Below are 18,999 nucleotides of genomic sequence, written 5' to 3'. Positions count from 1 at the left end.
CATGCAATCTGCACATCTAAGTTGTGAATTTGGCTGAATTCCTAATGCTCTGTATGAACTCTCTTAGCATATCAGAGTGAATGGGACATAATTCTTACCTTAATTTTTATTGCCCTCACTCTTATTCATGGGTCTGGAAAAAAAATAGGTGTATAGCTACTGAATCTTGCAGAGGGACACCAAACCACATTTGAAGTTCAAGTAGTTTAAAGATTGACATTATCTGCAAATTCTGAAGGTATAGCAGAAAATCTATCTATACACTGGTGTGGTAAAATTCAAGTGCAGTAAAAAAAATTCAGCAACACGAGCATTTCATTTGTCTGGAAAAAATAACACTATGAACGGATCAATCCTACCAGCATATCTTCTGTTCTGTCTATAGAAACCACACTGGGATACGTCTTTTGTCTATACTTTCATCTCAAATGTTTGGAAGATGCTCCAATAGAAAGTCTCAATTCAAGTCCCCACCATAAAAGCAAGGATATTTAATATCTTTACACATGCTTTTCAACTTTTTATAACTTTACTTGTAACTGGAATTGTTGGGATTTGTAACATCGCACTGCATGCAAGCCTGTAGGGAACAGTACTGGAAACTATGGCCTAGCAGAGAGATCACTGTAACCCATTATGTTAGGGCACACCCTATAATTAAATTTCCTTAGAAAGATCTCATGAGAGATAATCTTACCACAAAAAATGACGACAAATCACACTTGACATGCCCACTTAACAATTTCCTTTTTGTTTCTCCATTTATCAAAAAGAACTTTCGGCAGTAACATCTTGATAATAGTCATGCTACAAAGTACCAGCAAGAAATTGATTGATACCCATAGTATCAGGGAAAAATTCCAGAATCTTTTCTTATGTTTTTCCTTTATTTTCAAACACATGCTGCTTTTCCATGAACTTCCTCATTTTCTCTCCATCACTTCCCTAAGTGTACTAATGGTACAGTAGAACACCAGAGAATAAAGATGCATTACCACAAAAGAATTTTAAAGTTGCAAAGACAAAGATGAATTGCAGAGCATTAAATTTTACTTTCCTTTACCCATACACTACAGCATAGCCTCCAGTTACCAGTAGGTTCCTGGGGTTCTCCGTTTCAAGAACAATCAGTTTCACTATCTCCTCCACCTATTAGGAGATTAAACTGCAAGAAAGAGCTTATTGAAGATTGCTCTCCTGGGCTATGGTACACACAGCACATACACATTCTTAGCAAAATTTAACTTCCAAAACCTAACAAGTCTCTTCTAAGCATGTACACACCTCTCATGTTTCTGATTTTTTTTTTCAATACACTATTCCTCTATCAAATACTAAATTCTTGCTTTTCAGGATAGAAACAGTAAAGTTTAATTGTACCCCTCACAATCTTTTCAAACTTCCTTGATACTGTAGCCAAACCTATAATATCATTAGCCACGGACAGGCGAAGGTACATGGAAAAATTCAGAGCAAGTTGTTAAGAAGAAAAGCCATTATGCACTACAAAGAACGTTATGATGCAAAGCATCATGCAATTATAACAATAGGCAGCACCATCTTGTTTTTCTGTAACTGATCCTTATGATCCATGTATATTTATTATAATCTATGCAGGACACAGATCTAGATTTTTTTATATGCTTAGCATTTTTCTCTCGCTACACAGAACATCACCTTCAATAAGTGACTGCACAGAGCTCACTTATATTTAGCTTAAATGAAGAAAGGAATGGAAAACCAATTTAATTGAATAAAAGTCTTTGTTTCTGGAAACAAATTGGTTTTGAACAGCACAAAACCAAGAACTGGACAGAAGATAATAAGATTGTGAAAACATTGAATATTCGATTAATTTTAATCTGATGAGGAGTCTGTTTTAAATTCTCAGTATTCACCTAGAGTGATTAAGCAATCTTTTCAGCACAAAAATAATGAAATGAAGGAAGAAAAACCAGACATGAAGTTGGGAGGTTGCACCTCTTCTAATTCAAGACTCACATTTCCTGTTCTACTGAAAGCAGCACCCTGAAGTAAATTCCTCTGCAGTGAAGTTACAAAATAGAAGTTGGCAGTGCTTTGGTGTATTAAACTAAAAATATAAATCTAGCAAACACACTGAAGAAGTATGAAAGAACTGCAAGTTGCAGAACCTTTCAGGAAATAAAATACTATGCACTGGGGAGTACTTCACAACAGTAACACAGAATGGCACAGTACATTCAGTACATTCAATGTTTGCAATAGATCTGCAGCACATGCTATGATGGCACTGCCATTAGTCAAAAAAGGATGCTCATGATATTTGATTTCAGATCAAATTCAGAAATTTAATCAAGATTTCCCAAATACCCTAAAACCCACTTAATTTTCTTCTGCTTCTTTATTAGAAAATAAGTGCACGCTCCTCAGCCATTGGAAGATCATCACTTGACTGCTCTCAGTTTTCCTTGATGCTGTTTCATAGGATAATTTCTTGTATCCTTCCTGCTCATGCATTTTTAACAATACCTGATATATCTGCCACTGTTTCTGTTACTTTGAATCTTTAAAAAAAAAAAAAACAACCAAAAACAAAACCACAAAAAAATTCCACAGATACCTACATAAAATAAAATTAGCTGTGGAGTTAACCTTCTTTCAAGCACTTATTTCTGAATTTTAAAATATATTATATATTCCTACAGTTCTATCATTTTATTAACTAGTTAGCAAGTAAATAACATGCCCAGAACAAACATAAAAAAAAAAAACCAACATACAAATAATGACATATTACAAAATGAAGGAATGCTCATTACAGAAGGAACATTACTTTGTTTTAGGGTTCATAGGAAAGTTCCTGTAACTAACTACTTGATCAACTTTTGTGTATTTCTGATCTGTGTATTTCTTGCTACTTCAGTATGCATCATGTCTCCTGAGATGGGATGCAACAGTCACTTCACCTACCCACTGAACCAATTCCTCTTCATCACCTGTTCTTCCCATTCTGTAACGGAGATTACTTCCAGACATGGCTGCTCCCACTGGTGTCCTGCCAGTTCAACCCAAGGCATGAAAAAGAAGTACCCCTAAACTCCTTCTAATGACAAGGCAATGAAAGGAACTCAAACAGTAGGACCAGAGACCAAGGCATGAACAGGCTCCCTGTGATGCCATCATGGAAAGTGCTTTCAAAAGGGCTTCAAACGCTGTTTTGGTAGTTGCAAAAGCTGCTCTGACAAAGGTCAGCAGCCAGCTGGAAAATGCTGCTGCAAAGACATATGTCAATTAGTGCTATTTACATTTATAGCAAGGAAGGATTTAGAAGTATGCTTTCCCCTCTTGTGTCTGACACCAGACTATGTGGACCAAAAAGCCTCTCACCCCTTAACACTTCAATCCTTTGCTTCTCAACACCATTCTCAGAACAGATTCTAGAGACTCACAGAGTAGACTTTTTTTGATCTATCAAATCAACAGCCTTAAGTGACCTGTAACATCTCTAGCCACTTTGCTTTTCTAAGCTGAATTTCACTCATCCTACTGCAGTCTGCTTCTTTGAGCCCCTTCTCAATATTGGCATTGTGAAGACAGCAAAAAACAAGTATGTTACATGCACATGTCTATTGCATTGTCCAGTACAGGAAGTACTAGGAAATCTACTCTGGCTTACAGTTCCATCTCCAACTAAATGTCAGAAACATTAATGAAAAATTTACCCAATAAGAACAAAAGAAGCATCAAAAACAGTTGAATGAATCTTCACATCTAAGTTACACCATCAGTTTGCATTAAACCATTTTTTATGTTGCTAATTTACACCAACACATACCTGAAATCTACTACCACAAAAAGCCCAGCCTTTCTTGAAAATTACTCTGCATACAAAACTAGAAAGTTACCATCATGTTGTTTCTCCTTTTGCATATTACCAGGTATCAAAAGCTCTGTGAAATGTAGCACCATGCCTACTTGTTGTAGCTTCAAATACATCAAAGTTTTCTCCAGATTCTCAACAAGGCACAAGCATCAGTAACACATCTTCCCCATATCATATATTTGAGAGCAGACAAGACAGTATACAAGACAAGGTATCACGGAAGCTTAGTAGTTTAGCTACCAGATCTAAATTCTTACTGTGACTCACTGCAGAAGAAAAAAGATCAGACAATCACGTAGGACAACACTGCTCCCTGTGACAGTGGCTTAGAATTCTGAAAATTTATTTAGGAAATCCACAGAAATTTGTGGATACTCAACTAAAGAAACTTCAATTTACTACAAGAATAGCAGAGATAAACTTGAATAGCACTATAGAAAAAAAGGAAAATAACAATTATGTCTTATTCTGTCCTGGCTATAACCTGAGATAAACTACTGTCCACTTTTTAAGAACGCAAAATGTAGTTATTGTCTAGAAAATTCAGGATGCGCGTTCTCGTAAGAGGCAGGAGAACAGCACAATACATCACAGCATTTCATTTTTTCCACTGGATAAGTTAATGATCAAAACAGGACTTCATTCAAGGCAACCATACAAACTGCAAAACCCATCAGCAACATCATACAGCATATGTGTAAACAATCACGGTTTAATTAACTCACAACTCACGCCATTGATGCCAAGGGTAAGGAACACAACTCTCATTCTTGCACCTATTTTACTGTTTCAATTCTGATTTCTAGGCTGAATCCTGTAAAAAGAATAGCAAGTAGACTTGTGTCCAAAAAAAAAATTTTACTCAAGTGCAACACTGCTTTTTGAAATTGTGCCACAGGACTCACATTGGAAGTGATGTATGAAGTCTGCTAGACATATGCTGACTGCACCACAGAATGGGAAATGTCAAGTTACGTCTACTTGTTTATGTAGTACTATCACTACGCAAAAGATGCTTTGATAGCTGACAAATGTATTCCACAATTTTTAGTATATAATCCCAAAGCAAGGAGCTAGAAGGAGTCAACTCTTCTTTGAGATGACTTGAAACTAAATAACTAAAATGCTTAATGCAAGGAGCCAGCATGAAAACAACAATTTATTTTGCAGTTTCTACACTATTCTGCAATTCAGGGATGTATACTAAGTGCATTCACCACTCCACACTCAGTAGTGCTCCTTTTTATGCATGTAAGAAATGTTAGATAAGTAAATCCCATTTAAAACTACATCAAGTGTCAGTGTTGAAGTATTCCTTAGGACACTGAGTTCTGCTATGATATATACATACATATAACACATAGATTACATATTCATATAAGAATCCATTGTAACTTGTCATTCAGCAATACCCACTCTGGGCAACCTGTTACGATACTGGATAACTAGAGCCTATTAACAGATAGATGATAATTACTTTCAAAGGAAGTTGCACCCAATTTTGCACAGCATACAAAACAGTCATTGTCAGTCACTCAGGAATTCTGCAAAACAACTGTTTACTTGTAAAACTTCCCTGTTTCTAGAGAAGACACCACATAGCAGCATTATCTCTCATAAGACTGCAAAACATTAACCTCAGTATTGCCCTGCATCTAGAAAAAGGTGTATTCATGAAAAATTCTTAGTTTCTGCCTCTTTCTTTCTATGCTTAAGTTAGCATTTATAATTTAGGACATACAGTTAGTTGTAAATAAACAACCAAACTCAGATGGAAAACACTTGTACACGACAACTCAATCAATGGGTTTGAACAAAAATTTGCTATCAGAACCAGTTTAGAACCATAAACAATTGTTTGGCTTGTGGATCTAGATTTTTTCCTTAAGCATCATTTAAATAAAAAATGGCTCAAAGATACCGAACATAACAGAGATTCCTGTGTATTTATTTCACTACTTAAATTCTCGTGCACTTGAACCAGGCAGTGATATTACAGGATCAACTTCTGAGATACAAGCTGTCATGTTTTCATTTATAATAGCTGATGACATCTGAACTGGACTGTATATTTTTGCATTTGCAATATGGCAGGGATTTATATGTTGCACCGATTTAGATTTTACATGCCAAACACCAACTGAGCATAAGAAATTAAAGCGGTTAGCCAGAGAAGGGACAGACTTAATGATTATTGAAACAAAACAAAACACATACATACACAAAAAAAAGCAAGTTGGAAATAAAAGAAAAAAAGGAGGAAAGAAGAAATCAACAACGCTGTATCACCTGTATCACTTTATGTTAAATCTGTTTTTTCACTCTTCTGAAGGGCTTCGATGCTTTGTACTGTTGTAATGCTCAGGCTATCATTTTCTGAAGCACTTGAATGAACACTGAAGGACAAAGGTATCATTCTGTTTGCAACAAGGTATCCCTGAGATCTTCATTCTGTTGATTCAGTGTCTCTTCAGATCAGATGAATGACAGAAGGTGCATCTGTCAGCAACTTTGCCACTTCCTCTTTATTGCATACTCCCATGCCAATGCTAGCAGGTCTTAGCAGAACCCCTTTAAAACCCATGTCTTCACCACCAAGGCTTCAATCAGAACAAGTTATATTATTTAATGAATAACTCATTCAGATCCTAAACATACATGCTGAAGTCTATTTTCTTCAATTTTGTCTTTGAAAGAAAACTGGAAGGAAATTTACTTCCTGACATTCAGCTGCTTTATTGTTTAGATGACCGAGATTACATTTTTAAACACATTTGTTCAGTTGAGCTATGAACTAGGTTCTTCAGGGAAAAAGAATTATGCAGAACACTAAGGCTGATTAGAAGATGCCTCTTTTCATTTCTGAATTCAGAGCAGACCTGCAATGTTCTAAGAAAGACTGGTTGGAAAGATCAAAGGAGAAGGGAAGGCAATTAATTAGCAGATTGGCACTTATTCCTCTTCAAAAGAAACAGTTTGCAGCTTTTGTTGATAAGAACTACTACCACTACCATATTTTAAGGGGCTCTTAGCAAAGTACCTTAAACTGCAGAGGCATCAGTGTAAGGTTTGTGAAAGATGTCTGCATATTTTAAAATGTAAGTTGGTGAGAAATATCTGATGAGGGAAAAGCCTCAATAGTCTCATTAACAGAGATAAAGAAAAATCAGCATAGAAGGACAACATAGACTGTACTGAGCAAGAGTTTGAAATACTGAAAAAGGATATACCATGTAGCCATGTATTAACTGCTATTTTTCAGTGAAATCCAAGGAAATAACGGTACCATTCCCTTCAAAGAGAGTCTGTTACAAACTGAGCATAAAAAAAAGCCTCATACTGAAGGTCTCACTCCTGACTGGCTAAAAATGGCTATGGGTAACACAAGAAGAGCTTACCTGATTTTATGAACTCTTTAAAGAAAAGCTCCCAGTCATCCTTTACATAGAAAAGAGGCTACAAAGACAATGCATTGACTAAGCACAGGGTTTACAAAATGACAAACCAGGGTGAGATGCACAATCAAGAGACACTTAGTGAAAAATCCTGGTTGGGCTACCAAGCATCAGATGGTGGACAACGCTTACTGTCCTATCCAGCCAACAGACACTGTTGCATACTGTATGAAGGCAGTCTGATGTGGATCAATGAGCCATCGGTCATTGGTTGTGTCCCTGCTGAATGAAAACACCACAGACAGGAAAAGGTCTTGGGTGAGTTTGGTTACTCTCTCCATTACTTGGCCAGATTTGCTATTTGTAAGAAGATCATTAATTTAAAGATTATTTTGGCTCACCACAGCTTTCAAAACTGTCAGGCTGAGAAACAGCAGGCTTTTCAAGAGAAACACTGAAAAGTCCGGGTTGACATAAAATACGTTTTTGTGTTGAGCTGTCCATGAGGAAGTATATTTGACACAGGAAATCCAGCAATAAATGTGCAAATAGACAATTAATTGGTCAGTATGCAGTCACTTTTGAATTCAAATGTTACCTTCTAGTTACTGTCAAAATTAAAACAACATTGGGTTCAGAAGCCTATGCTAGAACTGTCTAGATATGAAAGCTCATATGGGCAATAAAAAATTCAGTATCCCCCTTGCATTGTAGGGTCTGTACACCTACAGGATCCATATAATTTGCATCTGTTGCTGATAGTGGTCTTTTCAGTTTAGGTATCTAGTTTAAGGATCAGTAGACAATTAACAATTGATAACCAGCTCAAATAGCTCACTTGATATCTCTGTCTCTGAGGCACACTCCTGCACTGTCAGTGTCTCAGTTCACTCTCTCAGCTACGCTGAACAATAAATCAAAACAGTGGCAGCTGCACTAACAACATCAATAAGAAAAAGCCTTCACTGCTGCCTTAACAGAAATAAATCAGCATTTATTGGCCTGGTTTCTTTTAACATTGAAATCTTACAACATGTTCTTAGAAACAAATTATTAAAAGTAGATAATGTTCCATAATGGTTGTGAATTACTGCCTAAGTGGATTTTAATAATTGAAAAGGGAAAACTTTTATCATTGCACACCAGAACACTGTCAAGAAGAAATGTTGGGGAGCTGAAATTTCCTTTAGTTTGGCTTTGTATTTTCATTTCAGTAGGATTAGAGGGAATTCTGGCTCTTTTTTTTTCTTCTAAATAAATTATTTACACTACATATTGGGCTTCTTAAAACAAATAAATCACAAAATACAAGGTAAGAAGCAAATTGGTTAAAGAAAGGAGAAAAAAAGAGAAAAAAAGAAAAAAAAGAGCACCCAGACAGTCCAAGAGAAGAATCATGAAGAAATCAAAAGGCAACAAGCGCATCAGGTCCAGAGCTCCACTCCAGGAAGTGGCAGATTGCACTGAGTGCAGTGGCTTGGAGGCCGAGGCATACGTGTGCATGTCTTCCTCCCTACTGGATGGAATCAATATTCCTCAGTCATTAGAACAGACCAGCTTTAACTTTAGTGCCATATGGCCAGAGAAAACTTTTCAGAACCAGCTTTCCCAATTGTTAATGGGAAAACATGAACTGTCCCCAGCTATACAATTTTTTCTTCTTCACCCACCAATATTTTAACGTTTGTCAACATGTATTTCCAGTCTTTCAGGTTCTTTACATCCTTTTGGAATTTTGCCAGCTCCTGCACCAGAACCCTTGTCTGAACGACTCAAATTACAGGTTATTGCCACTGGACCAGCCCCACCAGCTGCAAAACGAAAGACTTGTGTCTAAACAACTTGGTATAATCACAGGCCAGTTAAAATGCAGATATGAGAATTAAAATGCAAGCAATATTGGTGTCACTGTTCATGAAGAAAATAAACATAACTGAAAGAATGCAACTTGGTCTGATTTAAAATTCCTCTGAACGCATGCCTCACTTTGCATCTCTCATTTATTTTCTCTCTGCAAGCCACTCATTTTCTTATGAATCTTTCTGTTTCACAAGACAAGAATCATCCCTTTTAGAAAAGAAATTTAAAAAAAAAAAAAGAAAAAAGCTTGGATTAACCAGGCTTTACTAGCCTTCCTTCATGAATAAACAATGAGCTTTTCCAGAACTGCAAAAGAAATTCATTATGCACAATGAATATGTTGCTTTGTTGTCAGACAAAAAACCTAGTGCCATATCAAAGCACTTTGTTCTATGCTGCTTTTACCTAGTGCATTTTTTAAATCTTGAAATTATGGAGGGAGAAATTATCCCGGGGCCCCCCCCCCCCCACCTCCGGGCAAATGACTGAAAATTCACCACATAGCTCTCTCAAAGATTACAGTGAAACAGACTACATGTAGCACATTTGCCTGGCTGAAGCTCTTGACACTGGTGTGGATTTGATCAAAATAGGAAGGTGCTTGCTTGTTGTTTTAGCTTTGGATCTTCAAAAGAGATGTTCTCAGATTCTTCATGACCTTTTCTTAGCTGACTAAAAAGGGTGAGGCTTAAAAATGTCAGTAATTTCAGTCAATCAAATGCTTTAAAAACAAGAAGCCATACTTCATTCTGAATGTTAATATCTGTCATTAAAATGTTCCCTTTCTGCTTTCAAAATATTTCTTAGCCAATAATAGGTTTCCACTTGATTGTCTCTTTGAAAGTCTGTAGAAATGTCAAATCTAATACAACCAGAATCTCACATGCCATTTGCAAAAAATTCTTCAGAAATTCGGAATGGGGAAAGAACAGAAAAATACAGCCATCCTGTTTTATCAGAACTCCATATTGCTGTTTTCCCACCCTACAGTATCTGAGGAGCAGAAGCCATAATCCTTGTTTATGTCCTAGAGCTTGAAATACAAATGTTAAATTCAAATGACTAGATAGCAGTTCAAGTGCATTGGTGAGACTTCAGACTTCTCAAAGAATTGATCTCCTATTTCATACATTGTATTCAGTGCTCAAGATGTCTTTCCTACTGATACATTAGTACTATTAACATGCCATGCTTCACAAAACCTCTTCTTATCATAACCAAATGCTTATGACAAAGGCAATGGAGAAAAAGAAGCTAACAGACTCAGTACTGTTGAATCATTTGCGATATAACCAAAGCTATAATAAAATGTGATTCTCCAAATCACAGGGGCAAAGCACATTCATAGTGATTCTTCAGTTAATAAGCTATTTCTGGGCTATGCAGATCAAAGTTACAGTATGGTTAAAGGAGGACTGAAATAAGACTGATTAGAAATCAATCAAATCAGATTAGAGTTACTGATAGCACAAATTTTACCAGAAAAGCCACACATCAGAAAACCTGCTTTTCTCTGTTACGTTTAACTAATAACTACTTCTACAGGGAAAAAACATACAGCTTTCCTTTATTATACTTTTACACTTCCTATTTTCTAGATCCATTTAGTCATGTACGATATCTGTACCTCTTCCTTGTTTCTCCTTTTGTCCTTACATAAACATTCGAAATTTGTGAGTACTGCCTTCTTTCAGATCAGTTACTTGTGTTCCTTAGTATACCTCCATAATAAAAGCAAGCAGTTTCCCATTTTATTTGTTTGTTCGTTTTTTGATGTGGCACTAAGCTTCTTCTTAAGTAGTATGTGTAAGATATATGCTAGAGATGCATGTGGTTTTCCTATTGATTGTTTGATTTAAAGCGGCTTGCATGAGTATTACTAAAGCTCTTCAAATCACATTTATGCCAATGCCACAAATCATTTCCAAATACACTTTAAGATGTTACAATATAACCAAACATCTTTCAGTGAATATGCCATTAAAAGTTTAAGCTGATCACTTTTATTGAAAGAACACAATCACCAGCTAAAGACAGAGTGAGTCGATTACTACTCCTTTCTGTGTATCAGCTGGCATGGTCAGCTTTCCTATTCAGTATATAATTCTGAGTTTCAGAGACTAAGGACAAGAATTCTTCACTGATGTGATGCTAAGCACACCTCAGCAGGATTTGGCTAATATTTATATTCTTGCAGCATTGTTACTAGAAAATGATTCCACGTTTTTAAATATCATTATGGACTCAGACTCTATACGATCAGTAAAGAATATGAATTAGACTGCATTGTATTCAGAGGAATACAAATAAGTTTGACTTGCAGTTCTGGTAATTTAATAATTGAAGATAATAGAAGACAATCCTGACTTAAAATTCCACAACAACAAGATACAACACAAACTAGACCCATCTCAGGCTTACGTGCAAATTTATTACCATATCACATCCATTCCCCACTACCTGATCAAATGCTAAAGCAAGAAAAATGTCCCAAATAAAAGAAATAAAAGATAATTAAATAAATATACATCTACAATATATTTCAGGTGTCAGATGAAATGCCGTGAGACTGTCTTTGCATCAAAAATACAGAATACAGAATAATTTTCTTTAATGAACTATGATTTCCAAAAATGGAACTCTGTACTTATACCTACGGTTGAGTTGTTTTTAGATTGGACTTTAGAAATGCAGCTACTGCATCGTAGCTCTAATTTTCTTGTGGAGTGCAGACACCATAGCTAGCATTTAAATTGTTTTTGGCATTTTGCTTCCTTCATTTACTGTAAAGACAACACATGTTGTACATAATACAACATAATGTGCATAATATAAGGAAGAATTATCTGTTTAACAGAAATAAAATCTGAGAGAATGCTCATGGTTTCCACCTGCACAAAATATTTAGCTTTCAGCAGCATGCTGTCTATAAGGATTGAAAGGTTTGGAAATATAGCGTCTCCATAGGACTGTAAAGCAATGCTATCATTGCAATGAAAGTATTTAAGGAGCAGAAAGAGCTGCATCTGGTATTCCTAAAAATATGTAAGTCTAAAATGCATGCTATGAAAGAAAATTAATACTTCTAAAAGTATTAAAAGACATCAAAAATTGAGAAGCGTTAGAAGAAAAGCTGATATTTGTGGTGTATTCTGCATACCTGCACCATGGTTGCACTTCTTCAGTTCTCTATTTCCTGTAAACGTACACTAGATCAACTCAGTGTTATTATTCAAATAACATTTCCTTTATTTACAGTCAAAGTAGAAAGACATCAATCAGATCCTGTTGTTTTTTTTTTCTATGACTAAGTAATTATGCTGTAATTTCCCATCATTTGCGTTCTCAGACACCTTCCAGAACCAAAATAATAAATATGCTTTGTATAAGTGCAGTGCTGAAAAAAATGCTTCTTTTTTAGGGTTCAACTTTTAATTATTAAAAAGTAATATTGCCCATTTAATTACACAGAAAACAATTTCCTTTTAATTGTTGCCTTGTGACTTCACACATCCTTAATACTACATAATTGTGATCGCTGCTGATATAGATAATTTATGCATTAATCACTGATGTAGTTTCATTTAATTAATTCTACATTTTGACCACTCATGTATCTGATACTGGACTACGACAAAAATCTGTAATGTAAAACAGAGAAAATCCTATTTCAAAAAAAAAACAACAGCCTGAAGATTGGATGCAGGCTAAGAGATATTTAATACTGATATTACACTTTAGACTCTACCTTTTTATATTTCACAGTGCTTCTCACAGACTTATTTCCCTCCAACCCCCATTCCCGCTACCAGCCTCTCTATGCACAAGAAGTGTTGATATACACTTCCCAGTATCAAAGAATGAAGGAAGCATCTCATCTGCATGCAAACCTGACTTTATGTACTGTAAAACTTTTCTGTAAATTTACAAGTGTAACTATAGCTGCCAAAAACCTTTACAAACTCTTTACTCCTCTTTCATCAGTCACTGCCTATTTTGAGCCTAGTGTCATTATCTTCAGCATTTCTATTATATAGATACTACATGTTATGCTGTCTAGTACAGAAAGTGGACTGTAGCCTTGGTCTAGGCAGAAATATTGTTGCTGGATAGAAATACAACAATCAGAAGTGATTTAGCTGAATGTAGATTGAATAATTATAATGAATTCTTGCATTTCTTCATTATTTTCAAAATGCCTCCTTCTTCCTCTTACTGAGCAGTGGGAAAATTTGTTTCATAATTGCTGTAGTTTTTAAAAGGACTCTAAGCTGACAGGTATTTTAAAATCAGTTTCTTAAGTGTTCTGAATACTATTAATTCAGACAACATAGAAAAACTAGACTACATTTCATAATTCCCTGGAAGAAAGAAAATGAAATGTCGTCATGAGACCTTGAGAAGACTGACCTACAGTCTGCTGCAATGCTGAGAGCAATCACGTTACTCAGACGTTCAGATTAGGCTCTTTCTGCTGTGACAGCGCTTCCAGAGTGCATGCACGACTGAACCTTCAGAATGGATTTTTAATTTTTTCTTTTAATGTGGACCATTTTGAAACAACTAGGATTTGACTTAAGAATTCACTATGCAGCATTTTTATTTCTGTTATAAACACTAGCACTTGTGCTTGGAACAGAAGTGAAACTACATCTATAATTTCATATTAACTTGATCAACAGTGCTTTTACAGTAACTGATCAGAAATAAGGAAGCTTTCTGGATCTTAAATTGAGGTGAATAGCTCCTCACACTGGAGGAAAATAAAGCACCTTTAAATATTCCTATCTGGGATTGTATAGCAATTTCACAAGTGATATGTTATATACTCCACCTAAGTCCATTTTTCTTTACTTCCCCTAGCTAATTAGTGATTAAATACACACCCCTGATAGGGCCCAAGCTTATTCCCATGGGAGCAAACTGTGGAATGGTGACATTTATACAAAGGACTCAATGATCCTTACAGGTCCCTTCCAACTTGTGATATTCCATTATTGTTTTGTAGGACCATAATGTAATACATTGTAGATAACCTCAGAGTTGGAACAAAATTCTGGAAGTGTGACCAAGAAAAGCACACAGCCGGAACTGAAGCCTAACTCCACCAAATGTCTGAATACCAATCTCTCATTGAAACCAGTTGGTGTTATGGCTGTGAACCAATTGCGGACCCCAAAGCTATTTTTAGGACTTCCCATCTGGTTTTTCTAGATTTCACTGTAGAAAAGCACACTCCTCTTCTAGAACTTGTATCAATCTGCCAACTCCACAGAATCATACAATCACTCAGGTTGGAAAAGACCTTAAAGATCATTGAGTCCAACCATGACCTAACCATACTATCCTAACTCTAACAATGACTTCAAGTGAAACTAGATGTTCTAGACAGATATAACTACAGAAATAAAGGCAATTATAATTTTGCATAAGCATTTTTCAAATGAGAAACACTTGTATTTTGGTTAAATACAAGAAAACTTCTACTCTGATCAAAGAAGTTTACAAGCCTGTAAAGAGACACATGGCTCCTATATACAAAATTATGAGCTGTCCTTTGGATTTTCACTAATAGGTTAATTGCTGATGATGATTGTCACATGTACAATAAGTTACTTATTGAAATGTGATCTTGTATCTCACTTGGTATGTACTTATTAGTTTCTGTGCACTGACACAAGTGGAAATACAAATAATCCAGACTTAACTATTACAGAAAGTAGTATCCAAAAGAAAACGAGGTAAGTTAAAACTGTTCTAGTTTTCCTATGATGAATCATCTTTAGAATTCCCTTAATTTCTCCTCTTCCTTAAAAAGTAAAAATAATTAAAAGAAAAATACAGTGAAAAATTTAAGTTTGCTAATGAAGGCAATGCAGATCATCACAAGAAAGAAAAATGCCTTGGTACAACTGACCTGCTTCCAGTACTGTATTACTAAAACCAGTACCTTTGTACCCTTTGGTTGCTTTCTTTATTTGTTCTTCTGTGCTAAAATAACTTAGCTCTAATTGAAGCCAAACAAGTGGCTTCTCTCATGGAAGAAAACTGCAGACATACCATGCCCCCCCATTGGGAAGATACCTGGAGTGCAGCAGCAGTGTTTTATACTAGTTCATCACCTGTAAGAAACCACTATTGTAGTCTTACTCCCCTTGCTCTACTGGATCTGCAGTGCCAATGAGCTTGAAATAAAAAAATACACATAGGTAGACCTTACATACATAGCCCTGGGCTAGGAGCATGCCCCAAGTCTGTTCTGGCAGCTTAATTTTGTACAGAATTGAATCTCTTGTTTTTTAATGCTCTCCCCTCCTCCCTCCCAGCTTAATTCTAAAGGATATTTTGTAGCATCTGGGGACTCACAGAAGCACATTAACACCTTAACAGCCACTCCAGGCCTTCAGTACAGTGTACATTCCTTGACAGGATTTGTTCCTATCTTCTGATAGCAGTAGGAGGCTTTGAAATTAGTTGTACAACCTAAACAGTGTTTCCACAGGAGCAAAACAGAAAATGAAAGGTATATTATTCAGACACCAAACCTTTAAGTACAGCTTGTTCTATTAGACATACCTATCTAGCTCATCAGATCAATACAACAATTTGTTTCGAGTTTTTAGGGCCACAGAATAAAATTAAAAAAAAAAAAAAAGCCTGGCAATTACAGGTGTAACAGCAAAACAGTGCAAGCTAAAAGCACATTCACCTTTTCAGCCAAACTGCATTAAAGTGAAATGCAATTGGTGTTTCATTAATTGCCACTGACTTGCTAAAATGTAAACTGAAGCACTCGACTCCATCATCTGTATACACCTTAACCATGCCGGTCACAACACAGTCCGTATAGCTGTCAATGCAGTTCTCAACAAGCACACTATACCAACACTCCCAAGAGTTTATGCTGCTTCACTGAACTCCACCAAAAAACACCTTTCTACAGGAACAATCCTACTAAAGCAAACTTTTGGCTTTGTAAAACTCAGGTTGGACTCCTGCAAGGATCTTTGCATAATCTCCCATAAAATCTTAGCAAGTGTAAAACCTCACAGTTTTTTCAGCTTGCTCTGTAGCCAGCTCGCTCTGGCTACAACGTATCCCACGTATTTGTGTTAAGACAAAGGACTACAGATAAAGGATACAACCTTTGGCCAAATCTAGAATTCTTAGTCTCGAAAAAGCTCATGTGACATGACATGATAGGATTTGCAAGGTAACAAGGACAGGCTGTTGATTACTCGGTAGAGAAGAAATAAAAAGCAGCAGAAAAGGGGCAATGTTCTGGATTACTGACTTTTTTACTGACTAAAGAAATGCTGAACTTTTTTAAAAAACGTAAATTAAAGTAACGTAAGTGGATTGTTACTGATATCTCCTTGTTAATCTTCAAAGCTGATTTCCAAAATGTTGTATCCTAAGCACTTCCAAAACAAGACTAGATAGAAAGTGTTGTAACATTTATAAAGATGATAAAAAGTCTAGCTGAGTGAAACAGAGATCGCTTTTCCTTACTCCTTCCTCCTCTGTTTACCTACCTGTTTTTGGATTTAAGGATTCACAGAATCACAGAATTGCAGGGGATGGAAGGGACCTCAAGAGATCATTGAGTTCAACTCCTCTGCTAGAGCAGGTATCCTAAAACAGTTGGCACAGGTAGGCTCTCTTCTTCCAAAGACACAAAACACCCATCTTCATATATAGTAATAGTCAAAGATGATAGCTTGTATTTTGCTGCGATCACTGCGATAAATGAATCTGTGCTAATGCAGGAAGGTGAACTTCCACCACAGATGCTACATTCCTGTCAATAATGCATCAGCCAGGAAGGCAGGTGACTTGGACTCCCCTTGTTTCCACTGCATGGGGAGTTATGATCTGTCTCTGAGCAGCTTAATTAACATTCCTTTTCTGACCATCTCTCTATTCCTTCATCTCATTTATAGACAATTATATAAGACATAATATTAATGTGGCAAAATTATTCGATGCTTTCTCCTACTCACAACAAGAGGCAATGGGTACAAGGTAAGTTGCACTGAGAGAGATTTCATCTTTATATGTGTGTGTGTATTTATATATTAATTTATTTTTACTGTAAAAACTATCAAGCATTGTAACCACCTCCCCAGTAGAGTCTGGAATCTACATTACTGGAGGTTTTCAAGATGCAACTGGACTGGGTATTGAAGAATCTCATCAAGGTTTCTATTTCCATAAAAGGCTGGAGATGATTTTCACCTGGCATGTTCCATGATTCTCTGTGACTATAGAAATGGAAATTTTAAACACAACTTAATGCCTCTCTCTCTCCAATTCTTTGCTGGTATAACTGACTCCTTCTGTATGCCTGGGAGCAAATGTACATCTGTGGGTTCAGCACCACTAGAGTAAATCCAAGTAGACTAAGTATTCTTCAAGGAAAGGAATTTGTTTTAATAAAAAAGACTGAAAGCATCAGGACACAAATTTTGCTGTCAAAAAGACTCTTCATAAACAAGAAAAGAAAAAAAAAAAGTAGTTAAGCCATCACAAGCAGAGCAGCTGGTGTTTTAAATTGATTCCCTCTATCAATTATTTAATTTATGGTGACTCTGGTGGGGAGCTCTGAGAAACAAGAATTTGCAAGATTTTAAAGTATCCAGTCTCACTATTTTGATTGTTCATCTTCTCACTTTCTTAGTGCACCTTTAAAACTGAACTGAATTTCTGAGGAAGTTGCTAACTATCTTGTCTGCATTCAAACTCATTTGGACATCTTTCCACAGAAACGAGTTTATTAGATTAGAACAGTCTCAGATTATTACACTTCAAAAGGTAAAGAAAATGCCTTTACTGCCATAATATAGCAGTTACTGCTATGTTGCTATAAGCTGTGTCTTCTTTCTGAGAAGAGACAGAAGTGTGAGCTTTGGATCAGTAACAGCACAGGTACTTTCTTTAACAAATGTGCAAATTTAGTGCTGTGAAATCTCCCAAATCTGTAGTATGTAACAGATAAATCTACTACATCAGAAGCAAACTGAGCACAAAACCAGGCATGCAGGGCAGCAGCAGCACAATAGTCTTTATACAAACAATTGCACTAATGAAAGCAAAACAATGGTCTTAGTTATCTACAAAAGGCCTGGTAAATAGTGCCTTCAAGGGATTTTCTAATCATAACAATAATATTAATTATTTCCTATGGCTACGAATAAAATTTCAGTTTTCCTTTACTGATTAATGCATTTAAACAGAATATTTTTACCTGTACTTATTACCATTGCAATCACCATAAAATAGATTTGGATAAACCAAATACAACTGTACAATTTTTATGAATTGGCAAAGACAGCACAGAAAAAGTACTGCAATTCTTTGAGTGGCAACCATGTAACCAAAGCAACAAAAAAAATGCAATTGAAGAATAAGAAATCTGAATAAACTTTAGAAAAGTTGACAACATTCTTTTGAAAGGTAAGAAACTAGCATAGACTTGAAAGAAAATGCTGAGAGTCCTTGGTTCACATATTTGTGATTTGCATTACAAAACAGTATGTTGTCTGTTATGTTGTTAGGTGTGCTATCTGGATGTTGTCATAAGTCACAGAAACAAATACATTATATAAAATATGTAAAAAAAAATAATTCCCAAAGGATGAAAGTTTATATAATGTATTGTCGTTATTTCATAGTATTATTACTTACCAATCTTAAAGCTGTATCTTTAAGACCTCAGTGATATAAATGTCAGTATTTGGTTTATGTTAATGAATATACTTAGAGTTGTGTTCTTTACTTAATAGCCTTGCATTTAACGGATATAAACAACACATACTTATTCTATACAGCCATAGCTAGGGTGAAGTTAAGGGTTCTCAAAGCCCTGCTTGGGAGGAG

Source organism: Lagopus leucura, unplaced genomic scaffold (assembly GCF_019238085.1).
Source record: "Lagopus leucura isolate 7727_CA_CO unplaced genomic scaffold, USGS_WTPT01 Super-Scaffold_100004, whole genome shotgun sequence".
Taxonomy (NCBI): Eukaryota; Metazoa; Chordata; class Aves; order Galliformes; family Phasianidae; genus Lagopus; species Lagopus leucura.
This window is presented reverse-complemented; position numbering follows the sequence as displayed.